Here is an 18,958-nt window from a genome sequence, read left to right on the forward strand (position 1 = left end):
AGGGTGGACAGCAGCACCAAGGCCAAAATGTGCCTCGAGAGCATGGTGCTCGCTGGGCCAGGGTGTAGGTTCCCACCTGATCCTGGTTCCCGTGTGAAGAGGAGTGAGGGACTCAGTCAGGGGATTTGCTGAAGGACAGTATTTTTCACAGCTTTTTGGACTGAGATCTGAAAACTGCAAATACTCCTGTGCCATTTCCTTCTCGAGCATGTGATTCCCCCAGGTAAGAAGGACCTGGAGGCTGAGTTCCGGGGAAGCAGGTGTCCTTTACAGTGATGGTGACAGCTGCAGTGGGACAGGGTCACTGATGTTTTGGGAACGCCCCCTATATTCCCTTCGGGATCTTTCTTTTTTGTCATAGTCCTCTCAAATTGCTCAGACCCAGGGTCTACCTTAGAAGGAATTCGCCATCGGGTGGCTCTTTGTGGGAGTCTGCTTAAGGAATCCAGGTTGCTGGGAGCTGCTCAGTGCAAAGCATGGGAGAATTGCTCAATACCAAGAAGTTCTGGGTGCCAGGAAAGATAAGCTTTATTTTTGCACACTGATGAGGCTTTGGGAAGCAGAGTTGTCTCCAGCATTCAGGGCTTCTTGGTCTAGGACCAGAGCTAAGGCCAAGAGGTCTGAGATTCTCCGGAAAAAGCGGCATCCATCACCTACACATCTAGGCAGCTTAACTCAGAAGGAGAGGGAAGAACGAGGCTGAGAGAGAGATGTGACATCCATTTCGGGCTGGTCCCTGGCTGTGCATCTTGGGATCCTCAAAGGATGCAGGTCATCTGTAGCCCCCATGGCCACGGCAACTGCAGGAACATGCAGAGGGCTCCCTCTCACAGCAGATGGAAGGCTGGGCCAGGTCTAGGCAGACTCTCGGAAATCGGTGGGACACCAGAGAGCAGCTGCTTCTGAACCCAGAAACACAGCACCTGGGGGCACAGCAGGAAGGGGCAGGAGCAGGGTGGGGACCCGGGGCCTGAGGGGCCTGAGGGGGGCACTTGGGTGGGTATTTGGGGCGACACTTGGCAGGGAGCTGGCATTTCTGCTGGTTTTGCTGGCAGAACATCTTGGAGAATGCTCAGTTGCTCTGTGAAGAAATGCAGATATTTCAAAAGTTCAGTGAATATAAACCTCATCTGATGCAGTATTTTTCTACAGTCCTAAGTTCTGTGAGTGATGCTGTGGGTCCAGGGCCCACATCTCTAGGGCAGAGCAGCCCTGCTGGCCTGGCACAGAGAAATCAGCCAGTGGCTAAGTTAGACTCTGGTAACACCTTCTCCTACTGTCCTGGTTCTCCCAAGACTCCTGACTTCAAAGGTGGTAACGTAGGGCCCTAGGTAGTTCCCCAAATCTTAAAAATTTTGAAATAACGCTCTCTGATTTATGCATTCTAGAAACCACATGGTTAGCCTCAGCCCATGGTCATACCACCTGTCTTCATCATCTTCCTTTTTTTCTTTCTTACATCAGGGGCTCTATCTTTAGTCCTACTCTTCAGCCCTGTGTGGCTGTCTCTTGTCCTACAAGCTAGCCTCCCCTACCCCTGCCCCAACCTTTGGTTACCACTTGCCTCCCCTAGGATCACTACTTTTGAGCCTGATTTCCTGATCTTCCTGCAATTACCAGTTAGCTCCCATTCTCTCCCACCTGGAGTGGCTTGTCCCATTCAGCTGATGTGTGGCAGTCCCAGCCAGCCCCAAACTGCCATCAGATCAGTAAGGACACTCACCTTGTTCTTCAAACCTTGGGCAAGCGATGGTGTGTCTGATGGAGTGAGGAGACTGTATGATCTGAGGCCTTTTATACATACCCTGCACCCAGCTCGAGAGGATGAGCCAGAATAACATGGAAGCAGTTCCCAATCAGGTGGTCATGAGGACAACTTCCCACATTCCAGCGGCTCCATAATTCTGTCACTTTGTCACACTGGGTCACTACTGGATGCTCATGAGTACCTTTCCAGAGCGTCCCTCCTCTTCATAAACCTCAGAAGCATTTCCATAAAGATAAGAAGGTCATGATTTACAGGGGAGTTTATAATGGCACTGCCTTGGACTTGAACTTAGGGTTTCTGGGGGAATCCAAGCATGCTTGGGATGAAAAGCTAAAGCCACAAATATTGGGTCAACCCAGAACATAGATAGGGGTTTCTGGACACTCTATCGACAGATTTGGGACCAATAATCTAAGCATCCTTGGGCCACTGCTGAAGGATCGGTGTGTCTGTCCAGATCCCCAAGTGCCTAAGACCTTGACCAACGATGTAGCCTCACAGAAAGGCCCATCTGGAGGGGACGTTAGGGCACTACTTACCCTGCACGCATGGGTGACAAAATTGAAAGCCAGCGGGAACAAAGGAGATGCTCCAAGTCCTGCAGAGTCTGAGTTAGAAGCCAGGTCTCCTAACTCTCTGAGACCACGAAACCAGCCACCTCTTTCTTTGATCTCATTTCCTTCTTTCCAACTTGCTTCGTTATATCCACCGGAATCTGCTCCCACCCTACTCGCTTTCCTAGTTTGCTTCCCTTAGTTTATTATTTCACCCACTCTTTTGCCATTATAGTAAGATTCCCTGCCCCTTTGTCTTGTCAAAGCTTGACTGTCAAAACCTCAACAGTGGCTGAATCCTCCCTGCTATGCCTAGGTGCTATACAAAAAATAAAAAATAAAAACAAAAACAGACATCATCATAAGATGAGAATCATCCGTCTGGCTGAGCCCAAAGCACTGCTTGTATACATCTCTGCACTCACCGTGCACACACGTCATGCCTTCTGTCCTGTCTCAAACCCTCCAAACGTCCACCGCTGCCTCTAGATAAATGAGACAGCCTACTCCACGGGGCAGACAGTAGCTGCCAGGTGTTCAGGACTTTGCTTCCCAGCAGCAAGTCTTCAAGCCTACTTATGTCTGCAACCGTCCTTCATGGCTTCCTGTGTGGGAGAAGGATCAGCTCCTTGTCTTTCCTAATGCCTGTCCTTTCTCCTCTGTTTCTTATCCAGGAGAACCATGTAAGAACCGAATCGCCCCTACAGTTTCCTGTATTTCTTATGACACTGTGCTTGTATTTATTTTTCAATGTCTGTCATCCTGGATAGGATGAAATCTCAGTGTTCGCCAGTTCACTTTATCCTCAGCACTACACAGTGCCTGACATCCTGTATGTGCTAAAAAAATTTTTTTTTTGTTCAATGAATTTATGAGTATTTATTGTGCTTGTGGCAATGGTCTCCCTCCTTTCACTCCTGGAGAGAGGGTCCCCTGGGAGGCCAGGTCGGTGGCAGGCCAGCGGCGCAGGTGTGGGAGGATGCTCCCTGGATGGAGTTATTTGATACTGACCAGCCACGAGAACTTGGTGGTGGAAGTCAGGGCTCTGGTCCTGGCTCCCCCTGGGTTTCAGAGGGGTCCGGGCCAGGTAATCCTAGTACGCCTTCAAGTGTGCGTGTGTATTCATGAGCGTCAGACCTCCAAGGAGCTCACATCCAAGTGCTGCCTTCCCTGGTTTGTTCTTTTCCCTGAGTTTATTTCATCTGGGGTTGGGAACTGTGGTGAACTTGATAAAATGGGGAGAGCTGATGGCTGGTGTGTGTATGAGGATGTGAAACATCTGAAGGTAAGTCACTCGATGAGGAAGCAACTTCATATAGTCTGTTTAGTTCATCCCACTTATTAGAGGAAATTACTTAACTCGTCTTGCTGTGCCAAAGCAGAGTACTGTGTACATTTGCAATTCTTGCTTAATCATGCCTCTGCTGGCTAAGAGTGTGAGCTATTGAAGCCCAGATCTGTGGGATGGGCAACATTGTGCCCCATCTGTGCATGCCCCCACTAAATTATTACAAATACTTTTCAAAGGTTCTATTGTATTGATCCAATATCCTCAATGACTTGCTGTCAATAATGAAAAATTATTTAGCCCAATGGAAATGCCTTTCTGGTAGTAACATTGAAATGATCACTTTAATGACATTAATTTGTTCACTGAGTACCTGTGATGTGCAGGGCTGTGTGAATTCAAAGAAGATTAAGGTAATTCTTTGACCTCAAAGAATGATCCAGGTGGGACGACATGGAGGCAAGGGAGGGAAATGAAGATGTATTCTCAGTCTCCCCTCTATCAGGCACGTGGTTTCCATTATTCCAACACATTATCCCTTTGAGTTTTCGGTAATCCCATTCGACAGCTCGAGTAAGACTGAGGCTCAGAAACAGAGTGGAAGTCAGTCAGAGGTGGGAGGGAACCTGACACTCCGGATAGAGGGAGGAAGTGTGCACACGTAGGCACGGAGATGTGAAGGGGCTCGACCTTTTCTGGAAGGAGAGTGGCCATGACATTGGAGAAGAGCACCAGCTGGACAGAGAGGAAGGGAGGGCCCGGGACCCTGAGAGCTTTACTTGCGGGGCTGCACGCTTTAGCCCAGAGATTAATGGCTTCCAAACTAGATCCCTCGGAACGCTGTTGCCAGGGATGTTCCAACACCACCTCTTCAGTGAGCCGCGCCTGCAGGCAGCGTGAGCTGCTGTCCTGGGGCCCTTCCAGCCCTTGTCTGCTGTGTCAGTTTCATGTCTTTGCATGCACGGAAGCTGGAAGAGGATGGGCTCAGAACCAGGGCACTGGCATTTGAACTGTGGTGTGTTATTTAATGTTTTTAAGCCTCAGTTTTTTTTAATCTGTAAAATGAGATTAACAATATGGACCTCATAGAGCTATTGTACTGCGATAACGCAAACAACGTCTGACAGGTAGTAGATTGAAAATACGTTTTAGTTTCCTTCCTTCCCCTCAGCATCCTACTGATAAGGGGGTTCCTAAAAACTTTGAGTCAAGTTTTAAAAGATCATTGATTCTTAATTCTTGACTATTTGGGCTACCTGGGAGGGGAAGCCTGAGCAAACAGCAGCCTGGACCTCCCACTCACCTCCGCTGCAGCTGGAGTCATCACACCTTTACCTGCCTTTACGTATAGGAGGTACGCAATCGACTTTATCTGAAAACTAGATCATGCTGTCTAAAAAAGTTTGACCAGAGGCAACTGGAGCATCTTTGACCATTTAAGTAAAGGAAGGACATGAGATCTACATTTTAGGAATGCTACTCGGGTTAGGCGGTCTTAGTGCCTTGCCTTGGTTCCCCAAGCTGGCATCTGTGGTGAGCGGCTAGGCTCCAAGTTTGTCGTGAGGATAAGAGCTGGACTTGGGGGAGCTCATTATGCATGAGCTTCTAGACAGCCAGGTCAGAAGGTGACTGGAGGGTGTCCCCTCGGCCGAGGCCTGTCTGGGAACAGCTTGTGCATTCCTCGTGCGTTCCTGGACTCTCTCCTTATCTTCCCAAGCACCTCCTCACCACCCTACCTGCCTGAGGAGTCAAGCATGCTAGGATTCCTGCCTGTCTTGGGTGTGCCCTTAATAGAAGGGTGAGGTGCCACTCAGGCCAGCAGTGGCATGCATGAGATTCTTATCAAGCTAATTCCTAAGCGATGAAAGGAAGGACAATAAGGATCTTCCTTCTGCCTGAGTGGTCGTGTCTCTGAACAGTCATCCTGTGGGTCAGAATCCCAGTGGGCAGGCAGATGTGTGCGTCTGGCTCTGGCAAAGAGCCCTGGGAAGGACCTGCCATCCTCCCCAGGGCAGCAGGATTCGTACCTGGGTTGTTGAAGGACCCGCACTGCTCGTGCGCTTCTTGGGAGGAATATTCATGACCCATATTCAGTGACCTGGCCTCCTGGATCTGTGCCCGGTCCTATCAGAGAATAGAAGAAAGGGACAAGACCTAGTCAGCATAGCACATACTCGTCCATTCTGTGAGGTGGCCTCAAAAGCCAGTCACCCTCCCCTGTTTGTCTAGTGTGGACTAGAGACATAGGCCCACCGTGCACAGGACGGTGCTTAAAAGACACCAACACCAGCGTCAGAGGGGCTCTGTAAGCTGTAGGGACGGGACAAGTTTATCGTTCTTTACTGCAGCACAGGTGTCCCCAGTTGCTGAGTCCTATTCCTGTGGGACTGGGGGTCACACACCAGTGTCGCCTCGTACCAGTCTTAGGATCCCTCCTTCCTCTACAGTCTCCAGCCGTAGGAAGCCTCCCCGGGATGAAGCAGCAGGTCGTGGCCGGGGCTCTGGCCCGGGCCCGACACTGATTAGCTGTGGGTCACTTGCCCCTTCCGGGCCTCAGCACCCTCACTTGTGACATGAGCGTTGCTGTTGCTTTTGTTGTGATGTCTGAGGTGGTGATGGCAGCCCTGTGCTGGGGGGCTGCCCGATCATATCAGGACCTGAGCGACTTCCTGACTTACCGTCTTTGGTGGCTGTGGTGACCCTTCTCCTCGGTGAAAGAACTCAGCATCCGTCTTTGATCCTGGGTCCCACCCTGGCCCCTCTGTCGACCTAGTGAGTGGGGCAGTCACTAAAACTTCCTCCTGAGGCTTACATTTACAAGAGTCACCAACAAATGACGCTTTCTAGTCTTAAGGTCAGAACGGATGCAGAGAGATCTCCTTACCTACCCTTTTCCTCCTGGCAAAGATCTCAGGAAGTACCTCTAAATCTTCTAAGAAATGAGACTCCGCAGCCTATGAGACAGAGCTTCCTCACCCCTGTCTAGCTTCCCCCCTCTCTTCTGATGCTCACCAAGGTCATTGGCTTCATCCTCCGGTTTGTTCTTCGAGACTGCCGTGCTAAGTATCTCTGGCTCATCACAGCCCCACGCTAACGACCTTAACACCATTCTTGCCACTGTGCCCAAAAGCCATAACCCAGCTGATGGCAGGCTTCAACTTGCAATTAACACGTCTTAAGAGAAAGACTGGGATGGTGATAGCACCCCTCCCCCAAAACTCAGCTTCCAGTTGGACCAGGAGCGCTGTCTTCAGGAAGGCCAGTTCTATCCCATATGTGAGGCTAGGGAGCAGCCATCAAGGAGCCTCAGGCAAGCTGCTCAGCCTGGGACCTGCTCTCTCATCTGCGGGTCAGGAGTTTCTGCTTTGTTGTTCCGTGAACCTGTGATTCTAAGCCGTTTACCCTTTAGAGATAGGAGCCACACAAGGGGAGTCCCTCACATCCCCCCACATCTGTACTGCATTTCACATGTTTTACCTTCTCCTCTTAACAGCCACGTGACTCCGATACTACTGCCTATGGAAAACCTGATATCGGAGAGTTTAAGAGCAAATGAAGGTCACACGGTCTCAGAGCAATAGGGTCAACCCAGCAAGGAATTACATGACGTGAGGAAAATGTTCTTTCAGCCCTGGCTGAAAGAGAGACTTTAAACCTGTACACAGGAGCCCTCTGGGAAGCACTTCGAAAATGCAGATTCCTGGTCCCCGACTAAGACCTGTTGATTTATAGTCCCCAAGGAGGGGTTCCAGAGCATTTGCATTGTTTAAATATTCCCTGGATAATTCTGCTAGTTGGGGAAGTATCGTCCCAGAGTGTTCTGATAGTACACAGAACGATAGTCAGCCCATGGAACATTCTGGCAACGCCTTTTCCTCAGCCTCCTACTCCGAGCTCCTCCAGGGATCTTCATAGACAATTGAAGGATGTAAGGTGTACAGGCAACTCACAAAGCCACGCAGCCCTGGAGGGTCTTAGCAAGCATCTAATCAGTTTTCTACCGAGTGCTTACCCTTTCTCTCCCATGTGCCCAATGGTGAGCTTCCTGGCTTCAAACGAAATGCTTTCAGTTGGAGAACTCACTACCTCACAAAGTAGACCATTTCTCTTCAGACTGTTATTTTTGTTAGAACAAACATATTTATCTGTTTCTCTAATACATTGCATGAGATCAGATGAAAAAGAAGTACTAATGCCTCAACAAGCAGCCCCTGACGTGCGGTCGGTACTCATTTACGTGCTGGATGGGGGAATTCATTACGCACAGAACATGCCACGTGGCTGGGTTAGATGGCTTCATTTCACAGAGGAGAGTTGCAGGATCAGAGCCAATTCACAGAGTTAAAATAGTGGCAGAATCAGCATTAAATCTAAAGTCTATTAATTTTCCCCAGTGTTCAGGCTTGGGGTGGGCAGAGGAGGAGAGGGGACGCAGGGCAGAGAGAGGAGATCGTGTTCAACCCAGCACTGTCCTCTTGGGAAGGCCGCACGTGGTTAAACGTCCAGTGTCTGCGCCCAGATCGCCCAGCTTCAGGCACAGGTCCTGTCTTTCATTAGTTGTACAACATTAGGCTTGTCACTTGTCTTCTCTGTGCCTCACTTACTCTTCCATAAAATAGTGATAAAATTACACCTACTTTGCAGAGCTGCTGTGACGATTACGTGGATAATATGTACACGGTGGTTGGAAGAGCCCTTGTACACAGCGAGCTCTGGGTAAATACAGACGGTTGCCGTCACTCTTTGTGTATCATTGTTGTTGTTACTACTATTATTACTGGGCTAGTCCGATGTCCGCCAGTGATGAAGATCTATGCTTGTATTTCTCTAAAGATTTATAAATTCCAAAGAATATCAGGAGAACTTGTCAGTGACTGGGAAAAGCTGGCTCCACAACGCTCTTCTCATCTCCACCCCCACCACCTCCTACATACATCGCCCCTTCCCACCTCCTTACTTAGCTGTGGTTATATTTTTCATACTACTGTTGGTGACCTCTGCAACCTTATAGAATGTAACTAAAATTCTGTTTCTTCACCTGCCACGTTTAGGCGGCATTTCTTGGCTTCCCACTAAGTAGGAGAGGAAATTAGCACCACATAGCTTCTTTCACCTTAGGATGATTTGATTTTAATATTTTCTTTGTGACAGTTTTATGGAAGAAATAAATAAAATAAGGACTGTTTATTACTGTCTTTGCTGTATTATGAAGTGTATATAATATGTCATGATAAAATACCGTCTGTCAGACACTGTACAAACTAAGAGCTGCTGAAAACGCACGAGGGGGCGGCTGGGCCAGCCTCACTCCAGGTGGACCACAGGGCCAGGCAGACACACCTGTCCTGGCTGGAGACCCCGGAAGAGCTGGGCACTCTGGGGCGGGGGCTGGCCTGGCGTTAGGTCGCTGGGGTCAACTCCAGCTCCCACTTGCTGGAAGGCTGGAACCAGGGACTGGGTAAGAGAGGGCAGAGTGCTGTTGAAAGCTTCACTCAGGAGTCTTCTGGAGTCCTTGGGGAGCTCTTTTAAACACCTAGCAACTTTTTCTTTGATTCTTTTTTTTTTTTATTACATGTTCTTTACTTAGTCCATACAATACTGTATTTAACTTAAAAAAAATTAGACAAAAGAGCATACTAAACATCAAATGCTCTGTCAACAGCAAATTTTTCTAAGTAGAAAATATTTAAAATATGGAAATATTTAACATTTGTAAAGAGCCAGTTAGATATATTCTAAAGAAAAATGATTGTACCATTTACCTATTTTTGCTGGCCCTATAAACTTGTAAGAGACTGCATATAGGATATTTTGCACAAAATGTGAAGTCCTCATTTTTCATTATTTGTTACTAGAAAACAAAGATGCAATGTATGTACAATGTTAAAAGTGCTGAAGCCATATAAAAAAGACATTCATAGTATTGACAATTCTGATGCACAGTCATTTAGAAAATGTGAAGATGCCAAACACAGATCTTTGTGAAGAAAACCAGTGATCAAGTTATTACTTTATTTTCAATGTTGTAATTTCAAAGTCCGTTTGGTACAGACTGAACTGTGTGTTAATGGGATACAAGTTCTATAGTTAGCACAGGGAATCCAAGTACTGACTAGGGAAGCCTGAAAAAGTCAAAATATTAAGTAATACTCTTGTCAAAGAAAGTTTATTTCTGTCAAAACTTTAAGAAAAAACTTTCTGTTTAGTGAATATCTGTTTTCAAGAAAGAGCAGGACAAAAAATAGAAAAAACCATATTAGACATGAAGCTTTACACAATCAACTAAGCTTTGATATTTTGCTTTTTTTTTTTTTTTTTTTTTAGGGAAAAGTGAGATTTCGTTTCCAAAAATCTCTCACACAAACATAAATGAACATCTAAAATCAGAAAATCTATCAGCTAAATATGGAAGGTCAAGCACTGGTTTGTTAAGATTCCTGAGACACTGCTTTACACAGTATAAAGCATCCTGTTTCCCTCCAAAGGAGAAAGCAGCTAATCTTTCTTTTTTAAAGTGGAAATTTCATGACAGTAAAATAGGTCGATACTTGTCGAGTTTCTCAGAAGGTGTTTCTTTTCGCAAAAAGGATTCTCCCTGTGGCTATAGGGTAATTTTCTTTTTTTAAAACACAGTACTTACTTGCACTCTTGAACAAAGGACATCCCTTTCCCAAAAAGAACTTTCTGAAGGGAAGTCGTTTTAATGGCTCCCAAAATGCAATTTCCCTGGAAAGCCTGGGGAAAAACAAACAAACAAACAAACAAACAAACAAAAAAACACCTTCATAGTCTTTTGGCAAATTCTAGAATTTAAATTCTAAAAGTTTATCTTAGAAAAATTACTAAGAATAATCACCAAAGAGAATGTTTATTTTACTGATGTTTAGGGAGCAAAAAAGTGGAAGCAACATTAATGCTGGGTACCAGGGAGCTAGTTACACAGTCACGGCCTTCACACGATACAATGCAATAGTGTTGATCACTATTTATGAGCAGGGAAGAGTGTTGGCAATTATACTGTTAAGTTAAAAAGCAGGTTAGAAGATATTCTGAAATGATCTCACTTGTGATTTTTATGAAGTTTGGAAATATATCCATGAACCTATTAGGAGTAAGTTATTTTTAGGTGGTAAGGTTTTTGGCTGGTCTCAATCAGCTTGCATACAGTTATCCACGTGGACATGCAAGTATGCATCATTTGCTTCATGAGAAAAAATTGCACATTTAAAATTATAATTATATATAATTACACTACATATGTATACCTTTATATAGATATTTCATAACAGAGGCAAAATCATGTCTTAGCCATCAGGATTGCAGAACTCTGGAAATGAGCATCCTTTGTACCGGAAATGTTGGACAGCCTGATATTCTGCTCTGAGCCTGGGCAATATAATCCACTGGGCTGGGTACTGGGTTAAAAAAATATTTTCAGTGACCTCCAGAAAATAAGAACCAGCTACATCTGTACATGGAACTTAGTTTGATATGCAACACAGCTGAGCTTCAAGACCCTCCAGACCTCCCTACTTTGCCTCAGGTCCCCCCAGTCCCAGGCTGACAGACCCTGAGCTGGGGCCTAGACTATGCCCAGAGGTACCGTCTTTTGCCAGCTGGAGTTTTATGCCTTAAGTTCAACAGTTCAGCTGGTCGAGTTATAAGGAACTGGAGTTACGAACTGTCGCACACGATCGCCTTACACCCGGCAGTCCAGCCAAACTGAAACTCACACCACTGGCGAGCGCCTGCTTTGCTTTGTTTATGCTGTGCCTCCCACCCGGAAGGTTCTTCCTCCTCATTCCACCCCCAGCACCAAAGTCAGCAGATCTTCAGAGGCCCTGTTTAAATGCTACCTACCTCAGGGAGCCTAATTTTCTCTCCCCCAAGTGTGCGCTCCCTCTGTTTTGAATTTCTCCTTGCAAAGCCCAGGAAACCCCCTCTGATCTACACCATCGTGATGAGTCTCTCCTTGCGGTCCTTGATCTTTCGTACTTTTTTTCTCCTTTAAGTCCTTTTAGACACATAGTAGGAGAAAATTAAGTGTGGCAATCAGCGCAAAATGGTATTTATCAGTCCACCTATTTCCGTCTCAAGTGGATACGGCTTCCACCACGAGATTGCGAGCTTTTCTACAGCAGAGACAAATCTCCCACTTACATCTATGAACACAGAGCCCAGTACACAGCAGGTTTTCAGAAACTGTTTATTACGCTGAAGCTGTCGGTGCTAGGATCACGGGGTGACGCAGATCGGTGGCTATGAAGATGCTGAGAACTCAGACAGACATAAGCCTCCCACCATGTGTCTCTTTTAAACACCACCAGCTGTCTTAGGAGGAAGGAAGGAAGGGCAGCATCCACAGGCAGAGATCTCTGCATGTCTGCTCGGAGCAGCCATGCTGAAAGGAAGTGTTTTGGCTGAGCTGAAGGGGTGGGTGGGAGACAGAAGCAGAAGGGCAGCTTAGCAGGGTTCTCAGCCCTTGAATGCTGGGGGCCAGGAGATGCTTCCCAGCCTGGATGAGGGGGAGGGGCCTGGGCTTCAGGGGAAGGGGTGCCGGACCACCCGGGCGGGGCAGGGCGAGAGCAGCTGTCCACCTGTCCCCTCCTCTGCGCTGGTCACCTTAACACTCCTCCTCTTTGATGTGGCGGACGGTGCCACCACTGAGGCAGCGGGGCTCTCTGCGGCAAGCCCTCTGAGAGCCAGCCGGGCTCCGGTCCTGGGGCCTCTGGGGACCAGAACCACAGCCCCCTGAGCAGGGAGGCCAAGGCGCAGGGCAGGAACCCCGGGAGTGGGTTGGGCCTTGGGGACGGGGACATCTGAGAGCACGCAGAGGCTCCTGACATTGCTGCTTCTGCTGTGACATTGCTGGGCTGGCCCGTGGAAGCTGGAAGGAAAAAGAACACTGGGTTAGATCGGTGGCCCAGGGGCTTGGTGTGTCTGTTTCTCTTCTCCATATGCTAGAATCCACTCCAGGAGGGGGAAATGGGTTTGAAAAGGGGGAGTAAATCATGATGGGAACTCCCAGGGGACCTGCTCACCAACAATTAAGCTAACAACTTACTCTTTTTCATAAATAAGAAAAATAAACTGCAACCTAGCTGAGCTGACTCCACTTTTCCCAGGCCAGTGGTGGTCCTCCGTGGTCAAGTATAAGAGAGGGTTGAGTCTCTACTCTTTCTTCACTCAGTTTTATTTTGCCCTGAGGTTCCTAAGCCTGCGTATATCTTCTCTGCTGCTCTGGCCCTCTCGCTTCTGTGGGTTTCTCCCACGTTAGATCCCTTGGGGTCTTTTGCATTTCCCTTCCCTTCTCCCTGCCCCAAACCTCTCCTACCTGCTGTGTCAACCTCCCGGGAAGAAACAAGAGGCAGGATGGGTCTGCCTTAGCAGCATCTGAGTGAGGGACAGGCAAGCATCTCCCCCCAGAAGCAGCCTCACCCTGGAGGCAGATGTATGGACAGGTTATCCCAGGCGGAGTCTGGAGGCCCTGTGGGGCTGGGAAGGAAGGGACCTTTTATACAGCCTCCAGCAGAAGCCTCTGGACTAAGTGCTATTGGAGGGCGGCCATGGAGCAGGTCATTCGCCCAGATGTTTCACAATCCCCAGGGCTGGGTTCCTCGGCAGCATGCAACAGGGGGTGGGTCAGAGGGAGCCCCAGGTGAGTGAGTGACCAAAAAGCTGGGGCTTTCAGATTGGCCTGAGGGAAGGTGAGTCCACTGATCAGATCTAGAGGACATCCCTGGGGAGCTGAATGGGGCTATGACAGCTTCTGAGCTCTATCTAGGACTGGAGGTGGGGATCAAGTCCAAGATCATCATCCAAGTCTGATGAGGCTCCTTCTTGTCCACCCCCACCCGTCACCACGACTCTCGTCATCCTGCTCAGTGCCATCACCTCCACCAAGACTTGCCCGGTCTCCCAGCCACATCCGACTCCTCCATCCTCTAAATTTCACAGACGCCTCTCACAGCCTTTAAAGCTGCCCACGGTCAAAGTCACCTAAATTCTTGTCCTATCTCTTCTATTAAACAGTTCCTTGATGACAGGGACCTTGCACTTATCACTTCTGCATTCCTGGAGCCTAGTACCATCCCTGCCATAAAGAAGATGTTCATATTTGTTGAATGAAACAATCTATGGACCATTGGAATAGATGTTTTGTTTGGGGGAAAAAAAAAACAGGAAGAAAAGCAAAATCCCATTCGTTTTTGTTTTGTGGATCAGATCACAACTTCCTGCGTTTACATCCTCACCTAACACCCTTCCACAAAGAGTGCAGAGAATTCTCAGTCTGGACCTCACCTTACAGAACAGGCTGAGACAAGCGTGGAGAATAAAACATTCATAAACCCTGCTGTCCCTTAGATGCAAAAGGGGAGCTCTTTATGTCATTATCAAGGGACCTCGGGGAAAAGGTTTCCGCAGAGTGAAAAGTTTTCCTTCATTTTTCATGAAAAGTTATATCCACACACGTGGCCTGGGCTTGGAGTGGAGACACTCTCATCTAAATACAGCCCTTCACTTCCGAATGTTTCCATCTCAGAATTGCTGCTGGCGTGCACATCTAAGTAAAATCATGCCGATGAAACTCCCTGATGTTGGGAACAGCGTCTTGCTTGCCTGTGTTCCCAATACCTGACACACATTGGGGACTCAGGAAATTGTTGAGCAAATCAAAAAGATGAGCAATTACAAGGGATATTGGGATGACAGGCACGGTCCTCAAAGGTGTCAAGTCCTAGGTAGGACAAAGGTGAGTAGGATTGGGATGCAGGTTGAGGGATGAGTACCTAACCAGGGCGGAAAACAGGACAAAGCCAGAATGGGAGCAGCTCCTGGAGCCCCAGCCCCAGCAGGACAGGATTATCAGGACTTACTTGCTTCATCTGGGAAGGCTCCCAGGAGGAGGCAGCATTGATGTGTAGTTTGGATGAAGGAAGGGAAAGGTCCGCGTTAGTGGAACAGAGAGACTGGTGTGAAGCCCATCTCTCCCCAGTAGGACAGGACCTTGGAGAGAGAGCACCTGATTTGTGGGGCTCAGAGACCAGACTCTTTTCCCCTCACTTTCTCCTCCCTGCTCTCTTCTTCCTCCTTCTCTTCCTCTTCTCCTTCCCCTCAGGCATCAGGAATGACTGGTACTGCTTCTCCAAAAGGCTTCACACACACTAAGCATTAGTAGGAGGGCAAAGGAACTCTGGTCTCCATGTACCACCTGTTCCTTATCCCCACCCAGACCTGCACCATATAAACCCGTGCTCCTGAGACTTCACATGTTATGAAGGCATTTCCTGGAGGTCAACTCAGAGCTACCCAACCCCTACGGCTCCTACCTAAGGCTGAAGTTTCTTTCTGGAGCTCTGCCTTGGATGAATTCAGCTTCTCTGCCTCCTCTCCATCTCCCCAAGACCACTCCTCATTATAATTGCCCACAGGAGTCTCTAGGTCCCAACATTTTCAGTACAATGAAATATCATCACATGTAGGATGATGCTGGGGACTGGCGCTCTCAGTGGAAGACGTCGGCACCTAGCTTTGTCCATTCCTTAAAGTGAGTCTGCTTGGGGCCCCTGAGCTAGCCTGTCCTCCAACGAGACTTACACACACAACCAGTCCCAAGTGGGGACCCCAGGAAGTTAATGCTCTCCTTCTAGCTCCACTCAATCTCTCTCCTGGTTCAGGTTGTGTCTGTGAGTAAGAGTCTGTGATTTGACATTTATTAAGCACCTACCATGTTCTGAATAAAGACGAATAAAGCCCCATCTTTTCCTTCAAATTTTTCACACTAGAGACACTGTAGACATATTTGTAGATAACACAAGACAGTAAGAAAGATGGACAAACACAGAGGCAAGTGAATTCTGGTTATGGGTTGAGAATGAAACTAGTGAGCTTAAATGTACCACATTAGAGTGATAGTATTTTGCTGGATATATTTTTTTTGGTTATTTGTTTTGTTTGGTTTTGTCTTATATTGAAATATAGTCAGTTATGATGTGTCAGTTTCTGGTGTACAGCATAATGTCCCAGTCATGCATATATACACATACATTCATTTTCATATTCTTTTTCACTAAAGGTTATTACAAGATACTGAATAGAGTTCCCTGTGCTATACAGAAGAAATTTTTTTAGTCTATTTTTGTATATAGTGGTTAACATTTGCAAATCTCAAACTCTCAAATTTTATCCTTTCCCACCCTCTTTCTCCCAAACATAAGATTGTTTATTATGTCTGCAGGTCTGTTTCTGTTTTGTAGATGAGTTCATTGGTGTCCTCTTTCCTTCTTTCTTCTCTTTCTTTCTTTCTTTCTTTCTTTCTTTCTTTCTTTCTTTCTAGATTCCACATATTAGTGATACCATATGGCATTTTTCTTTCTCTTTCTGGCTTACTTCATTTAGAATGATGATCTCCAGGTCCATCCACGTTTCTGCAAATGGCATTATTTTATTCTTTTTTAATCACTGAGTAGTATTCCATTGTACAAATATACCACAACTTTTTTGTCCAGTCATCTGTTGATGGACATTTAGGTTGCTTCCATGTCTAGTATTTTGAATAATGTGGCTACCACTGCTATTAACATCCCATCCTGGTCTGGGGACAGGAGCTCATCCCTAAGAATTACCCATTCCCTTCCCATTCCTAGTTCCTATTTGTGACTCTATTTTTTTAAGCAACAGATGTCGGCCTTCCTCCTTTCCTTCCTTCTTTCCTGTCATTATTTCGGTCTTTCGTTTTCTCTTTTGTTCTGGTTCCTCTTTTTAGAATACCCTCTCCCTCTTCTCTTTGCCTTTGGAAAATCTATCTTCCCAGGACCGATCTAAATCCCATTCCTCTATAACAGGTTCCCCGAAAATGCCTGACCAAGAAAATCTTCAGAGTATTTATTGCTTGTCATACGTGTAATTTATTATCATGAACAATGGTTTCTTATGTGAGCGTGTAAGCATTTCAAGTATGGGGCTATATCCCATACATCTTTTATTTCCTTTCAGGGTGCACATACTAGTTGTTAGGTTTCAAAAAATCCCTATCACCAACATTTGTGAAAAACAGTTTGCAGAATGCTTTCCAAATGTTATGTCCTGAGCTGATTACTTTCAGGCGAATACGAACTCAGCCCGTGACAAGATCAGACACTTGTAGTGAGATGGGGCTGCTGACATCACACTGTGGACATCTCAACTGCATTTCCTGAATATGATGACATTTTTGCTCAGATTATGTCAAAGAATTTAGTTTGGAGGGCATGTTCAGGACATCTAGACCATGACTCCCACAGGTATGTCTCATTTCAGAACCTATTCCCATTCTTTTTCCTAGGAAGAGACATTCTGGTCCTCGATTTTTCCTCCAGGTAGGGCTGTAGCCAAACCACCAATTATGCTCACTTGTACACAAGGCTATTACATCATGAGGACTGGCTTGTTAAACCAGACCATTGGGTCTAAATGCTTGGTTTTAATTTTAATAGAAGAAATTTTCAACAAAGGACGGATTTAGTGTAGGTTTCCTTCACCAGAAAGGTCAGTCCTTTTTCTTCTCCTTCCCTCATTGTCCAAAGAAAGAAGAGGAGAAGCTCCTGAGATTTAGAGAAAAAGAATTAAAATTGTATTCAGAGTTTAGATTGTCCACACTCCTCATATAATAAATTTTAAAGAATAAACTATGAAAGAAGTCTATAAATACACAAAATCTTGAGAAGCAGTGTTCTTAAGCTTCAAAGAAAACCTAAACCAAATTAAACCAAAGACCTTAAAGGAGGACTTCCAGAATGACAGCATGAAGAGCTCCTGGACTCTCTCCCCAGCAAAGCAGTTACAAAAGTTGGAAATTATTTTTAAAAACATTTAAAATTTCTAAATTGTCCTGGGGCATACACCAAATGCAGAAACTTTTATTTAAGAAAATCTGCTAAATCTCAGTAACAAGAAGACTCTGTGGCACTTGGATCATAACTTGTTCCCTACCTGATCCTTCCCAGTTAAGCATGATGGTAACCAGTCCAGGATTGCAAAGATGGGGTGTCTTTTTAATGACCTTATAGGGGAACACAACCTCTGCTTTCATGGGAATCTAGTTTGAAATAGATACACACTTGTCCTTAGGAGGCACCTAGTCTAAGGAGGGAGAGAGAACCCTTGACCCTAGAGTGCACCTGGTCTCAGCTGGAACATTACACTTCTCAGGGGTACAGGATCCTTCTGTCTGAGAATTCCTATTTGGATAACATGGTGTGTCACTTAGGCCAACGGTCAACTCCATACTCATTAGTATGCTAGGTGACTTTATTGGAGGGGATCCACCAATAAATGTAGTGTTTGATTTTTCTCTTGTTACTAAAACCAAAGGGGAGAGATCCCTTTTCTAGCATCCTGGAATAGCCAAGGAGCAGGCATATGCTTAAGATCAGCATATAGGATGGTCAGTCCCTCACTGGACTTAAATCTTAAGTGACTTACTAAAGACATAGGGATATCTAGAGGTCATATTAATTACAGCAGTTGTGAGATGTGAACCGCATTATTCTCGTGCTGTGTTCCTGCTGTCTGCTCCATCTTTTTGTGAATTAAAATACAAATTCAAAGTATTGACTATTTATCCAGTTCATAATAAGACTATCAAGGCATAATAAACTCAAAGTAAAATTACCATCGATTAAATATAATGCTAATTTGTAAATTTGTAATTGAAAAAGATTGATGAGGGGAGGATATAGCTCAAGTGGTAGAGCGCATGCCTAACATGCACAAGGTCCTGGGCTCAATCCCCAGTACTTCTTCTAGAAAGAAAGGAATAAACCTAATTACCCCCCCCCCTCAAAAAAGAAAAAGAAAAAGAAAAAGATTGATGAAAATTCAAGACTTCGTTACAAAAGAGAGATGAAACATTTACCCTGAAAAATTAGACTCGGGACTCAGGGAGAGAAAAGAGAGAAATGATTGATTTTTTTAAGTCCCTAATTCCTTTTATAGGTATTGTTAATTTTTATGATCTTTGCTTCATGCTATATGGCTGTTTCTAGTTAGAATTAGTTAAGATTCATAGTTTATTTGTAGAAAGTTTATGTATAATTTTCTAAACAATTTTTTTGGCTAAAGGAGAAAGGAAATTTGGGGATGAGATGGGCAGTATCACAAAGGGAAGGAGGAGGCCAAAGAGGGTATGGAATATATACCTGCCTCCCTGCCTTTGAAGCGGGAAGCCCCATAAAAAAAGACCTGCAGGACCCCCAGCCAGGGCCACTACTCTCCTGCCAGCACCATCTGGTTCCCTGGCCCAGCGGCTTTATCTCACTTTTTGCCTCTGAAACAGCTTACTTCTAGGAAAGTAGAACCTACCCCTAA

General features: G+C 46.0%; 2 long non-coding RNA genes across 2 annotated transcripts; both read right to left on the minus strand.

The window, feature by feature from the left end:
* Positions 1-510: 510 nt before the first annotated feature.
* Positions 511-1,863, minus strand: LOC116658730. The gene is made up of 2 exons (XR_004314014.1): positions 1,724-1,863; positions 511-1,081 (listed from the first exon to the last, which is right to left on the minus strand). It is a non-coding gene; the product is annotated as an uncharacterized LOC116658730 (long non-coding RNA).
* Positions 1,864-11,799: 9,936 nt separating this feature from the next.
* Positions 11,800-13,099, minus strand: LOC116658731. The gene is made up of 2 exons (XR_004314015.1): positions 12,945-13,099; positions 11,800-12,497 (listed from the first exon to the last, which is right to left on the minus strand). It is a non-coding gene; the product is annotated as an uncharacterized LOC116658731 (long non-coding RNA).
* Positions 13,100-18,958: the final 5,859 nt, after the last annotated feature.

This window comes from Camelus ferus, chromosome 21 (assembly GCF_009834535.1).
Source record: "Camelus ferus isolate YT-003-E chromosome 21, BCGSAC_Cfer_1.0, whole genome shotgun sequence".
NCBI classification, from domain to species: Eukaryota; Metazoa; Chordata; class Mammalia; order Artiodactyla; family Camelidae; genus Camelus; species Camelus ferus.